Source organism: Thamnophis elegans, chromosome 2 (genome assembly GCF_009769535.1).
Source record: "Thamnophis elegans isolate rThaEle1 chromosome 2, rThaEle1.pri, whole genome shotgun sequence".
NCBI lineage: Eukaryota > Metazoa > Chordata > Lepidosauria > Squamata > Colubridae > Thamnophis > Thamnophis elegans.
Genome location: NC_045542.1, coordinates 125,535,460 through 125,551,646, shown reverse-complemented (window position 1 = coordinate 125,551,646; position 16,187 = coordinate 125,535,460).

Sequence of the window (16,187 nt, the reverse complement as noted above, 5' to 3'; positions counted from 1 at the left end):
ATGAATAAAGCCAATATCCAGGCAATTCCATTCCTTTTGAGTCATTTACTGAAAGTCTTTATTGATGCTGATTCCAAAACTCAGCTTTGTTGTCTGTTTTCAGTATCCTACACAGAAAAAAGACTGAGCTTTTCTTTGAGTTTTCCATCCCAAACTTCTGCCCCAAATTAAAGTATGGTAAAACCACACTTGGAATACTGCATCCAGCTTTGGTCGCCACGATGTAGAAAAGATGTTGAGACTTTAGAAAGAGTGCAGAGAAGAGCAATAAAGATGATTTAGGGGACCGGAGGCTAAAACATACAAAGAACAGTTGCTGGAATTGGGTATGTCTAGCCTAATGAAAAGAAGGACTAGGGATGACATGATAGCAGTGTTCCAATATCTCAGGGTTTGCCACAAAGAAAAGGGAGTCAAACTATTCTCCAAGGCACATGAAAGTAGGACAAGAAGCAACAGATGGAAAGTAATCAAGGAGAGAAACAACTTGGAACTAAGGAGAAATTTCCTGACAGTTTGAACAATTTTCCATAAGAAGGGATAATCAGTTTTTCTAGCTGCAAGACCTATTTTCCATTATTGGATTATTGTGGTCAGCTCTGATCAAGAGTATTACTTCTTTGGTTTATTTTAATTTACTCAAATGAAGCAAAAGGAAGTCAGGGTTGGACAAAAATCTTATGACCACTATGTGCCAGTGTGTATGACATTATATGACATTAGGGAAATCTTCATGTTGATGGATCTACATTCCTGTTTGGAACAGACTGCCAGGCTCTAGACAGAAATAAGATAGGTCATTTTCTCATGTTCAAATTTAGTGTCACTTCTAGTTTACATGATAACAATAATTATTCTTCTGTTAGACTTCATTGGGGGTGTTACTTGGAACCTTGACAACTTCAATGACAACTGTCCTCTGCTTGCATGACTTATTTTTATTCATGGATGTACAAAGATTCAAGGCACCTTTACACCACAATGTTTCCATGACCAATACAATTTCCATTTTCTAATCTCTCAAAAGTATTGTGAAATTGATCTGTAATCTTCTCAATCCCACCAGCCTTGAATCTATAGTAAGATAATGGGGTAGGGTAAGACAAGAATTCCTGCTAATTGGGAAGAAAGGTGGGATGAACCAAGAGAACCCAACAATGGGAATGTCAGTCCCTCAACTACAATAGTTTCTAGGACAGCTTTGCTACAATTTCATATATATCATAGTGAAACCATCAGTTGTTCAATTCAGCTCAATGATGACATGGCTGATGATGAATGGCTGGTCTGGAGATGATTTTGGATTGCTGCAAAAGTGCTGTATGGAAATGTACCCTGTACAAAAAGCCATTGTAGAAAAATGCAACTTCCTTCTACAACGTGGAGCTGAAATTATAAGAGGCATGTTTATACAATTAATTATTCCAGCTGAATTATCTGATATTCATTTAAGATGCCCATGTTACTTGCCTGAAGGAGAAAGGTGTGACCCAGCCATGATCAAAGAGAACCATCCTAGTAGGCAGTTCTTCAAACACACTTTCCCAGAAAAGCAAAGGTGCCAAGCTAAAAAAAAAATAAAAATCAAAATGATTGATAGAAAGCAAGCCAAGCATGACAAGCTGAGCTGTACTGATGATCTTTTGCCCTGCAGAAATGACATTCTTTTTTAAAATTAATTTCATTCTCACTGAAGGAGAGTTTAGGTATGCAAAGCTATCATTTATTACAGAGCAAAATCAAAAATCCAAGTTTGAGCATGGAGGAAAAGGCGAGAGATTATTTGTTTGTTTTGTACCATGATCTTTTAAACACAATCTATCTACAAGTAGTTCTTGATTTCTGTTGTTATTCAGTGTCTGTCTGAAATTACAATGTTAAGCAAAGGTACTTATGACTTGTGCCCAAAGTTATAACTGTTGGAGTGCCCCCCTAGTCACATGAACAAAATTTGGGCATTTGGGTGCCTGCCCAGACTTATATCTGCAATTGCCCTTACTTACCTATCTCAATCAACCATCCATTTCAACCACCCAACTGGCCCACTTCTGCTTGGAAACCTACCTACCACAGCTTAGGAGACCTCATCCAGCCATCCAGCTACCTGCATACCAAAAGCCCATCATTTACCTTCTTCATTTTTCTGCAGCTGCTAAAAGTCACACCAGGACTTCATGGGATGCAGTCTTCCTAATGAGGCCATTTCATATCATTCTCCAAGCATTCTTCATATTGATGAATTTAGGCTAGCTTCCAAAGGCCCATAAAGAGCCAGCTCCATTCTTCCAATTCTCCAGAAGCTTCATTCCATTCCCATGCTAATCTTTTCTTTTTTTCTTTTTATTGGAAAATAGGCTTCTGAAAAAAATAATAGTCATCCTAGACAACAAAAATCCAGTATGAAAACAAAGTCCATTTAAAATTCAAAGCAAAACAAAACTCCCAAGGCAATCTGGTCAAAGGACAGAATTTTACCCTAAGAAAGTCTTCCTTTTGAAAAGTTAGAAAATACTTTTTGGACACAGGAAAGGCAGGAGATTCAGACTTGCCTTACAGGCATTTTGCCATTCCCTTCCTATGCATAATTAAAGGCAGCGGCTTTTGGGGCCGGGGTCATTTTTCTAAGCATTAAATTGATTATGCTTGAGCAACACAATATCCCTGGTAGAATTATGTGTGAAGCCACAGGGCTCAATAAAAGCCTATTAACTCTAACACAAAAGGTGCCTTTTGGTGCTGTTCGACTTTTGGGGTTAGATTCTTACTGGACTTGAGAAAATAAGCTTTAAATACTAGTTAAGTTATTAGTGTGTGTTGCTGTCTAAGCAAGCTCAGGCCACCTCACTAATGGAAAACAACTTGTTCCTCCTATGCAGTTAAAGCCCAGTGTTGCATTCATTCATCTCCCAAAATGTTCCATTGACAAAGGCAACACAGAAGCTGGATTTTAATTGGAAATGCAGTGAAAATGTTTTCAGTTCCACCTATGTTCTCTGTTTCCCTCTATCATGCAACATAGCATATGAACAGATTCCTTTTATTAAATCTAATCCCTCGTGAGCCACGGTGGTGCAATGGTTAGAGTGCAGGCTATTTCTGTTAACTGCCGGCTGCCTGCAATTTGGCAGTTCAAATCTCACCAGGCTCCTGGTTGACTCAGCCTTCCATCCTTCCGAGATCGGTACAATGAGGAGCCAGATTGTTGGGGGCAATATGTTGACTCTGTAAACCACTTAGAGGGGGCTGTAAAGCACTATATAAGTCTAAGTGCTATTATTATTGCTCATGCATACACAACAAATAAAAGGTCTTATATACCACCACACCAGCTTAGCTAACATGTTTTGTAAACCTCTCACCATCAGATTGTTGTTGGATCTTTTAATTAATTAGCCCAAAGTACTCTAAAGTTGGGGCAGTGCATCAGGGCATTTTATTTTTTTGTTCTTGATTATGTATTTTGATATGGGAAACTGTATAAAATTATATAAATAAATGATATTGGGGCAAACTGGAGGTTAACAAAGGCAAGTGGCTGTGGAAAATTTTTGGCTTGGTGGCCTTGCTGTCTGCAAGAAAAAGGATTTGGGTTGGTTCCAGATGTATCACTGGATTTATTGTTCAAATAATGATTACATACATAAAGCAATCATAAACATATCTAAGAATAATTACAAAGCAGGCAGAAGCTGGAGATAGCCTATTTCTTGTGGAGAGAATGCCTCCCTGTCTCTTTTTTAAGGCAGACTCAGGTAGGAAGCAGACTCCACAAGAAATCCTAGGACTCTGCTTTATTATAATCTATCATAATTGAATCTTGAAAGTCTTCATTTTCCCTCCCCTCCCTCCCACCCTTGGGAGTTAAGGCAAAACCAATTTGAATGCATTTCTAATATTTTCTTCATTTTTTCAGCTTAATACATATTTTCAAAACTGATAGAACATAAAATAATAATATGGTTGGAAGCAGGGGTGGGTTCCTACCGGTTTGGCTGAATAAATAGGTAGTAACTTCGGTGGACACGTGACCGTACTGGTTATATCGGCAGTGCCAAAAGTGCAACCATCTTGTTTTTGGCTTCTGCCCATGCACAGAAGCAATTTTTCAATTTTTCACATAGTGCGCATCAGTAAAAAAAATCTGGAATCCTTTATAATGCCTTGGTAAGGCCACACTTGGAATACTGCATTCAGTTTTGGTCGCCACGATGTAAAAAAAGACGTGGAGACTCTAGAAAGAGTGCAGAGCAACAAAAATGATTAGGGGACTGGAGGCTACAACATACAGTATAAAGAATGGTTGTTGGAATTGGGTATCTATTTTAATGAAAAGAAGGACTAGGGGTGACATGATAACAGTGTTTCAATATTTAAGGAGCTGCCACAATGAACAGTCAACTTACTTTTCAAAGCACCTGAATGGAGGACAAGAGGCAGTGGATGGAAACTAACCAGGAGAGAACCTAGAACTAAGGAGAAATTTCCTGACTGCTAGACGAATTAATCAGTGGAGTGATTTGTGTCTAGAAGTTGTGGATCTCCAATATTGGAAGTTTTTAAGAAGAGCTTGGACAACAATTTGTTTAAATGATATAGTTTCTTACTTGAGCAGGATATTGGACTAGAAGACCTCCAAGGTCCCTTCCAATTCTGTTATATAGCTCTTAGAGCTCCAGATAAAAGATCAAATCCACTTGCAGCCAACTATAATACATAGTTTGAAATTAAGCCAATTCATGGCACCCTCTTGTCCGCAATTTTGAGATGCAAGGTGGATGCAAATGGGAACAAATCACCCAACCTGGGCAAACATAGAAAGGGAGCTCCTGGAAGATGTAAGGGTTGAATGGAAGAGATGCTTCTAGGGAAACAGACAGGCTTGATGGCCAAACATCTACAAGATGATTAAAACAATGCAGAGAGCATATCAGTCTTGCAGCCCAGGAGGATCAGATGAAATGGCTGTGCAATGGAAGGATCAGCCCCTAGAGGGAGAGGCATGCAAGCACTGTAAACAATTAATCTGTAGCAGTAATTATATTTAAAATGAAGCACTGGAGATCATCTGCTCCAAAGGAATTAAGAAGCTTGGTTTGGAAAATAGCTTTGAGACAAATCTTGAAATCCAAAGATCCATTTGCAGTTGGTTGTAAGTGGACCTAAGTGGAGGAAGATATTATTTGTTCCTACATTCAGTTAATGGTGAGTGGCTTTTACTAGCGATGGGAAAGCAGAAGGTAAAGATATGCTCAAAATATATTTATCTTTTTCATACTATTTGTTAGCCAGAAATTGGAGGAACTTGGCATCCTTTAAAAAATCTTGAAGTATATAGCACTTTTAAAAATTCATTCAGACAATCAAGTCATGCCACACCACACAATCTTCATAAGCACAGGGTCATCCAAGGACAAACCCACATCCCACACAGAGCATTGCTGGTGAGATTTAAATTGCTTGTATCTATTGATTGTTATGTTCAGCATAGTGGTGGGTTCCAGCTGGTACGGCCATACCGGATGGTGAAATATAGCATGTCTTCCTGTACCCATTCTTCCGGAGATCCTGTACCTGAATGCTCCCTCCCCTGGCCTGCCCCCCCCCCACTTGCTCCTCCCCACCCCCGGTCACCGCTTGCTTACCCTGCCCGTCCACACCATGCTTGTCCCGCCCACCCACTTCCTTTGCCCACCCAGCCAAGGCTGTGAGGCTGCAGGCAGCTGGGGAGGGGGGAAATGCTGCCCGTCTGCCTGACCCTCCAGAAGCAACTGGCCGGGCCCTGAGATGGTCAGCAACCCATGCGCCACTGCCATGTGACCGCTCTGGGGGCACAGCACCTGCCCAGACTGCAGTCGGCAACAGGACGCAAAGGAGAGGCTGTCCAGCAGAGTGTCACAAGGTCAGTGGGTGAGGTGGTATGGGGCTGGAGGCGGCAAAATGGCGAGATATCAAGGCCATCTTGGGTGCCTGCAATGGGATGCAGCAGCTGCTGGGCAACTGCTTCTTTGTGGCCCCTCACTTCATCCATCACCAGTTCAGAATAACTACTATTTCACCAGCTTTGGATGAAAAGGAAAGGTAAAGCTGGATGCCCCGTCAGATTAACAATGCAGCCCACTTCTGCCAGCTGATCTCTCTCTTCTCTAATGGAAATAAATATGTTTATAAAGCCTATAAAAGGTGGAATATAATAAATAAATAAAAGGAATATTTTTTTCACAGCAGTGAAATGTCTGTTGCTCACATGGTAGCTCAGCTTTGTAAGGTGCCATATATTTTATGGTGCATAACATCTAGTTAGGTCCACCTATTGTATCCCTTTGGAAAGAAAGAAAGAGTAAGAGAGAGAGAAAGAGTAAGAGAGAGAGAAAGAGAAAGAAAGAGAAAGAGAGAAAGAAAGAGAAAGAAGGAAAGAGAAAGAAAGAGGAAGGGGGAGAGAGAGAGAGACAAGAAAGGAAGGAAGGAGGGAAGGAAGGAGAGAAAGAAAGAAAGAAAGGGAAAGAAAGAAAGAGGAAGGAAGGAAGGAAAGGAAAGAAAGAGAACTCGACCACAATTGAGCCCAAAATTTTGGTTGCTAAGCAAGAACGTTGTTTAGTAAGTTTCACTACGTTTTACAAGTTGGCCACGCCCAGCCAGTCACATGACCGCCAAGCCATGCCCAGCCAGTCACATGACCACCAAGCCATGCCCAGCCAGTCACATGACTGCCAAGCCATGCCCAGCCAGTCACATGACCACCAAGCCACTCCCACAAAACAGGCCACACCTACGGAATAGGTTCTAAAAAAATTTGAAACCCACCACTAGTTTAGCAGTAACTCAATGCTACCTATCTTGTATTTGGTTCTCATTGTATCTATCCGTATTTCCCCCAGTTTCACCTTATCCTGTTCTTTCAATAAAGCATTCATATCTACCCACACAGTCTGTTTTATTGGAGGATAGGTGTGTTTAGCTGCATGTCGAGCTGCACACAAACTAATGTGTAGTGGGGACAGAACAAACAGTATACCTGTTTTTTAAAAGCTATTTCTGCAGGACAGTGTCAGAAGCTGGAAATGGAGAGAAACAAAGGTAGACATATGCACACATAAGTAGGCAAGTGTATACAGTGATGTTTATTGCTTTATAAGCTTAGTGCAAAGTGCAAATAAGCTTAGTCCAAATTCAGAATTCCAGTGAGCATTTCTCTCTCTTCCTCCCTCCTTCCCTCTTTCTCTCTCTGTCTCTCTCTAGGTTTGTGTTTGTGCATGTATAGTTTTAATGTAAATAGAATAGAATTCTCATAAATATGCACACTAATAAAATATAACTATAACAGATGAGAATTTAAATGACTAAACAAGAATACTTCCCTTTTTTCTGGCATCAATATTTTATCTTCATTTTCATCATCATTATCACGAACATCATCATTATTAACATCGTTATTAGTACATTCTTCCCCAAAGGGGTCAATATCACATTGATATATGTTTTCTTTCACCAAAATCTTTGATAAACATTATGATAGACTTTAGATCTGATAACCTTAACGGGGATGGATTAAATGGGTGGGCTCCAATTTTGTAATTAGAAAGATGATGCAAAAGCAAATGTAATTTCTTTCTGAGTAAGAGCCCATGAAGGCACAGTAATGAGATTTTAATAGATAGTGAGAAGAATTTTGAAGTGCCTTTACCACATTCATTACAGGTGTTATAATCCACAGCTGTTTGATTAAAAGTTTTACGTGATTTTGGAATGCATAAAATATATTCCATAGAAGTTGAGTCTTAACAATAAACATGGAAATGCTAAACAATATTACACATTGCACTCCATCGTTCTGTGCTCACAGCCATAAATGTACATGCATGTAGGCAGTGTGAAACATTGATTAAGAAGTTGGAAACTCAGCTTCTAGTAACTAGTTCTAGTTCTAGTGAACTAGAATCTAGTTCACTCAGGTTGTGAGTAAAATAGAGGGCGGGAGTGCTGTATATCTAGCCTTTGGAACTACCATTTTACATACATTTACATTTACATGGGGGAAAAGTCTTATTGAAAATAGCATCACTTGTTTCTGAATAGACTTCTGTTGGATCATGTAGACCTAAGCATAGTTATTTACAAATGAATTCCATTTTATCAGGAGGGCAATTATAAGAACTATACTCCCCTATACTTTAGATTGCATAGGAAAATTATAAAGAATCAGAGCAAATGCACTTAAAATCCATTTTATAGCTTAATTATTAATCTTGGATTGAATTCAAAGTTATTCTGATTGAATTCATTGTAAAATATCAGATCTAAGAGCACATCTGTGTGGAAGTTGCTGTAATGACAACATACATATGTAAACCCCATATGGACATTAATAATACATAGACTGTGTTTGCTTCCAGATCCAAAACACTAAGAAATCTAAAACTGTTAGATCTGCAAAGAAAAGTTGTGTGCTGTTATTTAGTTAGTTATTCAATTTACCAACTTTCTAAATCTACATCTAGGCGATTTACACATATTTTGTTTGGGAGAACTCATGGGTAGACAATTTTTGTTTCTTCCAAAACACATTCTGAATGTTAGTTCTGTAAACAATAATACAAATATTCAGTCTCAGAAAAGTATCTGTAGAGGGTGCTAGTAGAATAATAAAAGTTACTACTGTATACTTTAGAATAGGATATTCCAAAAGGAATGATTATAGTATGGATTGCAACAGGAGATTTATGGAAAAGAATAGGTAAATGAATTAAGTTTGTAAATTGGCACCTAAATATGTTAGGACATTTTACTGTCTTCCAGTAGAAGAGAATGTGCAGCTCAGGGTTGAACTGAGGAGTCCTTGGTGCTCTCTGAGCCTGCTTGTTTGCTTACAGATGTTTCATCATTACCCAACTAAGTTAACTTCATCACTGCGATTCAGACTGGGATTTGCTCCTTGTTTATGCACACTTGTGGGTCGCTCTGCCAGTGTTGATGGATATATGAAATGGGGTTGAAATGTATATATACAATTTGTGTTGCAAGGGTAAAAAACCCTCAAGTTAACAGTAAGGAGTTACAAAATGCAAAAAAGAAAGAGGAGGATTGGGTTGACCTGATTTGAAATTGTATTTTGCAGTTTGCTATTTGATCTGGGTGAAAGAAAGGATGTTGTTGAGACATGGAAGGATTTTGGAGTTAGAAGAACACAACCTAAGATTTGGGTGGCATGGATATTTGTGATATAACAAAGTCAATGTGGATTTTAAAAATCATTATGTTTGACCTGACATGGTGAGAATATAGAAATAGATACAAATCCAAATTGTTCCCCAAAATACCTTTGGGGTTCTGAGTACAATAAGCACTTTATAGATAAAAAAATAAAAGGTGAGTACAAATGGCTAACTTATCATGAGGTATTAGAATTTTGTCAAGGAGAATGCAAAATAAAATCAAGGGAAGAACTGGTGGCAGTGGGTTATATCTGTCAATGGTTCTCTTATTTACCATTGTTATTTGGCAGATTTAAAATAGACAAAAGAATTTAGGAACACCGTAAGACTGACTTTGAAGTAGAGTTGTATATTAAACTTTAAAATCCTCTGAATCAGTGTACGGATTTGAATCCAAAATTTTCTAGCTTTTTTAACAAGTCCACTCAACATGATAAAACATCCCTTCTTGTTCCTGGAATAAAGTACTAGACAACTTATGATCCATTGGGCCTTGTTTTCTCAGTATTTGGTTTCCTAAAGAGATAAATGGCCACAGATGGGCACAAAATGTTGCCTCTGCCTAGAAAAATTTAAAAACTCTACAGAAATGTTTTAGGTACGACAGCTATTTTAATTTAATGCCTGCTCAAAGGCAAGGAAACACACCTCAGTAACCTATACCCATCTTCACCATTAATTACAGCAAACAGTAGATAATAGCAACTTTCTGAGCTTAGTTGCAAGGTGAGTGGGTGTGAGATTTTCTCCCTGTTTATATACAGTACCTTGTCCTGTCAGTTGGTTTAGTTTTCTTCTTGGTGTTCCTTGATTATATTGTTTTCTGCTTGACTTTTGCCTGATGTTAATCCCTGCTTACTTGAGGATGTGCCTTTTTGTTTCCTTCTTAACTTGTTATTGTCTCTTTTGAATGGTGTCTAAATAGCTTATTTCTATGTGTCTGTTGATGGGTGATTTGCCTGAATCTGAACCTTCCAAGAATTCCCCAGTGCCTTTAAATTTAGATTGGTCTAGGATGCTCAAAGTGTCCCAGTTGAAACAAGGTTGAGTCAGTCCATGCGTTGCAAGATTAAGGAGTTTTCATTTTGTCTCCTGACTGTCAGTTTGTGCTCATGGATGCACTCTTCTAGTCTTATATTACTGATATAACTAAATTACATTTATATCTTTTGGCAGTCCAAGATGACATACATGGCTGGTCTCCTTTCATTTCCCCCAAACTCATATAGTAATTTGGACTAAAAGAAAGAATAATTGGTTAAAAATTATCCAGATATCTCTATTGGTTATATAAGGAATTAAACCTCGGTGTCCTTAGGCACAATGAACAGTTTAATCACTAGGTTCAGCTAGGACAGAACAACTGCTAGCACATATATAGAAATACTTTGGCTGCATATTACTTTCCTAAAGACTTATTTTAGCACAGTTATTATTTTAAAGAAAGCATTTTCATTTTATCAAATCTGAAGTGGTACAGAAAAAAAGGTTTAATAGGTATGTATTTGGAGCACACAATTTTCTCCAGGAAAGAGCTCTAGCAGTTTCAACTTTTCATCTGATCAGAGAAGCTGGGCAATTCATGGAGAGGTCTTCAAATCACTTCAATTTGGAACTAATTCATATATATGTTGGATTTCAATCCTTGAAATATTTCTCGTTCTTGAACCATTTTTCAAAGCTTTAAAATATCTGCAGATCTAGCATTCTTGTAACTACCTTGTGTAATTGGGGTGATGATTTATTGCTACTTGACATGTAAGTGTATTTTTTAATGGAATACTTTGACCATTCAACTGTATCTTCTTCCCACAGTTAATCTGAACATTTTGCTCCTGGTAATAACAGAACTGCTGCTGAATACTTATACTGAACATAGCTGAGTATGTTAGTCCTAAAGCATTATTTAAAGTTTTACTTTCTGAAAGTTATTTTTCTAGGAGGATTTAGTAGCTGACAAATGAAATGTTTTTCTTTTCAGAGGCAGTTTGAAACCACAAAATACTTTAACTCTGATTTTAATCATACTGTAAAGACAACCTTTTGGCCACAAAAACACTTCCTACTGCCATAGCTATTTTATCACTGCAGTGAAGGAAAACTAAAGTTGCCATACTGAAAATAAAGCCAACGAGCTCTCAAATTAAGTTAACATTAAAAAAAGGAGTTTAGGGAAAAATCTATTTATGTGATTACTAAGTTGATACTAACTTGATGATTCATAATCAATAAATCAAACCAGGAAAAAGATGATTTTTGGGTGTGATTTCAGTTTATGCAAAAGGATGATTATTTATGAATGATTTGCATGTGTAATCAAGGGATGCAATTATAAACAGAAGGCACTTAAAGGCACTAACAACAGCAGTGTTAATAAACACCTGCCACACTAAACATTTTCTGGGCCAGAGTAACCTCATATTCAAGTAATTTCTAAAACAGAAATATATCTCACTAATGGGTGCTAAATAAATATATTCAAACAAAATATTATTGAAACAAAATATTTTAGAACAATGACCCATCTATACTTGATGAGATAAAGAGAGGAATACTCTCTCTCTCTCTCTCTCTCTCTCTCTCTCTCTCTCTCTCTCTCTCTCTCTGTCTGTCTGTGTGTGTGTGTGTGTGTGTGTGTGTGTATCTGTATGTTTAATGCTATTCAATATCAGGGCAAGATGTGTTTTGTCAAGCACAAAAAAGGTAGAAGTAAACCAAAGAAATTAATGGCATGATATAATATAGCTATAATATAATACATCTTTAACAAAACATAGTTAAATGTACTAATACATGAGAATATTTTTAGCAAGGGGTTGATGCGAGGTGTCCTTGGGGCTCTCTGAGCTTGATTGTTTTCTTTCAGACGTTTCATTACCCAAACTAGGTAACATCATCAGTGCTAGTAAAAGTGCTGTTCGCTGTCAGTTTATATTCTGTCAGTGTTGGTGGGGATTGGTTAGACTGTCAATCAACCAACCCAAAAGGGAACAAAAAGACCTAAGCACCTCTCCACCAGCAATTAGCACCCAGATCAGCATAAATGAACTCCAAGGTTAAACTTCAGATCAACAATCAAGTAAACTGTTCTGACCCCCCCTCCGTCCAGTGATTAATGCCGACATAGGCTTAGTAGTTTGCCACTCTTTATTTATAGCAATTACAATCCTGTTGGCTGAAAGCCCAAACATGACTCATAGGCAAGACATTGGCAGCAACCCAGACTCCCACAGACAAGAGATACAATACAAACAAGAGCTTCTCCAACTTGTTATGAACGGTTGTGTCCTGCAAAAGGACTCCTACTAAAGTCTCTTCTTATATACTCTCTTGGGAGGAGCCAAGCCACAACCACTCGGGCTTGATTATCTCTTATGAATCTGTCTCCATAACTGCTGCCTCTGTTTCTCTGCCCTTCATTGCCTGGCGTCAGGGACAAACTCCCTTTGATCTTCCCCACTGCTCCATTGCCTGGCATCAGGGACAAACTCCCTTTCATCTTCCCCACTGCTCCATTGCCTGGCATCAGGGACAAACTCCCTGTGATCTTCCCCACTGCTCCATGCCTCAGGCACCTCCTGGTGGCCAACCAGCCTCCCTGGTCCTTGCTCAGAGTCTGAACCCTGCCCAGGGTCCTTCACATCCTCCATAGCCGACTCATAGGGTCCCTCGCTATCGGAGTCCATTGGAGTTCCAACGGCTCCTGCTGGGCCACAATATAAACAATACCCCAATCAACAAACTGCCAAACAAGCCAACAGCAAATGGCCTAACCACAACATCTCTAAGACTACCCCACCAACACAGACAGGCAAGCCACCAGAATATAAATTGACAGCTAATAGCACTCCATACTAGCACTGATGATGTTGCCTAGTTTGGGTAATGAAAAATCTGCAAGAAAGCAAGCAAGCTCAGCACCAAAGATCCCTCATTGCTAAATGTAGTAGATGCATTGTATTTCTTTTTATTCTTGCAAACCACCCATCCTTATATCTACTTATATCTACTATCTCCATGCACCACTACATATGTTGCTTTTTATTCTTTACATTTCTGACATCATGGATTCCTTATGTTTACAACTTCCTTGGCCTTCCCCTTTTTCCTTATCTAATTACATTCCCTTCATAGTTTTGTAAATGGATTTGATTTGATTCAATCTTTTTATATAACTCAACCACTTCATTATACTGGTAGTCCTCAGGTTGTCCAAAGTTACAATAATGTGAAATAAAGGACTTACCAATGCAGCAAAATTTAAGATACAAATATTAATGAAACCTGAAACTTTTTTTTAGGTATGATGGACAAACCAATTGAAAAACAATTTGGGGTGCTTTTCCTTCACTTGGTGATAGTCGGGAGGATCGTACTTGCCAAAAGCTGGAAAGAAAAAGGGATGCTGACTGTTGAAGAATGGATTTTGAAATCAACTAAAGAATGGATTTTGAAATCAACTAAATTAGCAGAGATGGCGAAATTAATTGGTTTGATAAGAGATAATGGACTAGACAACTGCTGTATTTTTCAGAGTATAAGATGCACCTTCCCCTCTTAAAACACATGGAAATGTTAGCGCGTCTTATACACTGAATACAGCCATTTTGGGCCTCCTGAAGCCCTGCCCCTGCATCCCACTTTTGTGAAAAATGGGCGAAAAATGGGCAATTTTTGCAAAAACTGGGACGTTTTGATCTTCCCCCACCCCCCCCAGAAGCACTCTGCAGGCTTCAGCAGGGCTAGGGGAAGGGAAAAATGTCCCCATTTTGGTGAAAACAGGGGTGTTTTTGCCTTACCCTAGCCTGCTGAAGCCTGCAGAGTGCTCCTGGGGGCCGGGGAGGGCAACAACTTTTCTTTCTTTCTTACCGCTTCAAAATCTTGGCGTGTTGCATACACTGGTGCATCTTATAGTCCGAAAAATATGGTACATAAGAGACTGGAAACCATTTGTGGACTATTTCTACATGCTAAACATAATAACAGATGGTTAACAGAGGGATTTGAAGATTAGTGTAATGTTTGGTTTAACCTATTGACTGCTTTTTCTTCTGTGTGTGTGTGTGTGTTTGTGTGTGTGTGTGCAAAAGGGGAGGATAATTTAGTTTTTTCTCTTTTTTTCAGCACTAAGTCCTGGATCCTACATGTGAAATGTTAAATTTATTTAACATTATTTGATCACTTTTCCCTCTTTTTTGAACATATTTTTTCTTTCTTTTTTTTTAGGGTTAAATGTATGCTTAGTTTTTTTATTTGTTTTTCTGTTTTGTATTTTATTTTTTATGATAAAACAATCATAAATAATCTATAAAAAGAGAAAAATGGATTTACAGCTGGTTCTCAAAATTCGGCCATTGCAGTGCTTCCACGATCACATGATCAAAATTTGGCCCACATTTATGATTGTCTCTCCCCCATTTCCCAATTTCACTGTATTCTATTTATTTCTATGTTTTTCTGGAGATATCCAAGTCTCGTTGTCAAATAAGAATGTGAGCAAAAACCTGCTTTTTCAACCATTTTATTTCAACAATGATAATTCTTATGATAGACCTGTAGTGCTAATTTCTTCTCTACCAACACATTTAGATCTGGACCAAATACGAATGTTATTGATAAGCAAAGTTTGAAGTATCTGAATCTTGTCCTGTCAGACCCATAAATTGAGTAATAAAGAAAAACAACAGAGGGACAATAAAGAAATAATTTTTCAAACAATAATTAGCTTCGAAGATCTAACTATGCCAATTTGGGTTTCCTGGCCTTGTCCTCCTTATAACTATCTTAATACAAAACATTAATCATTAAGGAGGGGGAAAATAGCTTGCTTGAATTGATCCTGAAGCTGAACAAAAAAATTAGGCAAAGTAATGATTGCATAAAATTTCTTGCAAAGCAATCATTCTCCCTGACTAATTTTGCTAAAGGGTGCTGGTTAGTAACCTTCTGAAAAATAAAGAAGCTGTCTTTTCCTTTCACATATTTACTTCTTCTCTGTAAGAGAGATGAAAGCTTTTTATAGTGTGAGGCAGTTTAGGTCAGACTGGAAAATTAGTCAGTGACTGCATTCAAGATAGTGAGGCCTAGAAATGTTTTAATGCATTCCAATCTATAAATATCCCAATATTTATTCTTTTTTAGACCTCTAATAATTTCAATATTGCTGATTTCTTTATTTGAGCTTGTATATGGAACAGTGGTGGGATTCAAATTTTTTTACTACCGCTTCTGTGGCCGTGGCTTGGTGGGCGTGGCTTGGTAAGTGTGGCAGGGGAGGGATACTGTAAAATCTCCATTCTCTCCCCACTCCAGGGGAAGGTTACTGCAAAATTCCCATTTCCTCCCAATCATCTGGGACTCGGGAGACAAAGAATAGATGGGTGTAGGGCCAGTCAGTGGTGGCATTTACTGGTTCTCTGAACTACTCAAAATTTCCGCTATTGGTTCTTCAGAACTGGTCAGAACCTGCTGAATACCACCTCAGATATGAAACCAAGAGAACACCACCACTCTCAGTGGCCCCACATATCGAAAGGCCCTTCTTCTTGATGGTCCTTTTCTTTCATCTTCATGTTGTTTATCTTCATAATGCTGAGGCAAAGGTATCACAATTCAGAGATAGAGCTCTTGCTGTAAAGGTCCAGGATTTAATTTGCTGTTTGGTATCTCCATTAGAAGAATCTCCAATAAAAAGGAAAAGGATAGCCTTTGCCCAAAATATTGGGGTGCCATTGCACAAATCATGTCAGTCTAGTTGAACGCTAAGCACTTTTTATGCACGATTCCATTCTATAGTAGGGGATGGGCAAAATAACAGCCTGGTCTAACAAAATGGCTCCGAGATACTTCAATGTTTAGGCAAAATGCCTAAAAATATAACATGCAAAATGGCTTACTAAGGAGCAGAAACTGCACATTCAGAGGCTATTTACTGTAAAAAGAAAGCCGACCCGACTATTATCTTTGGTTAAAGTCAAA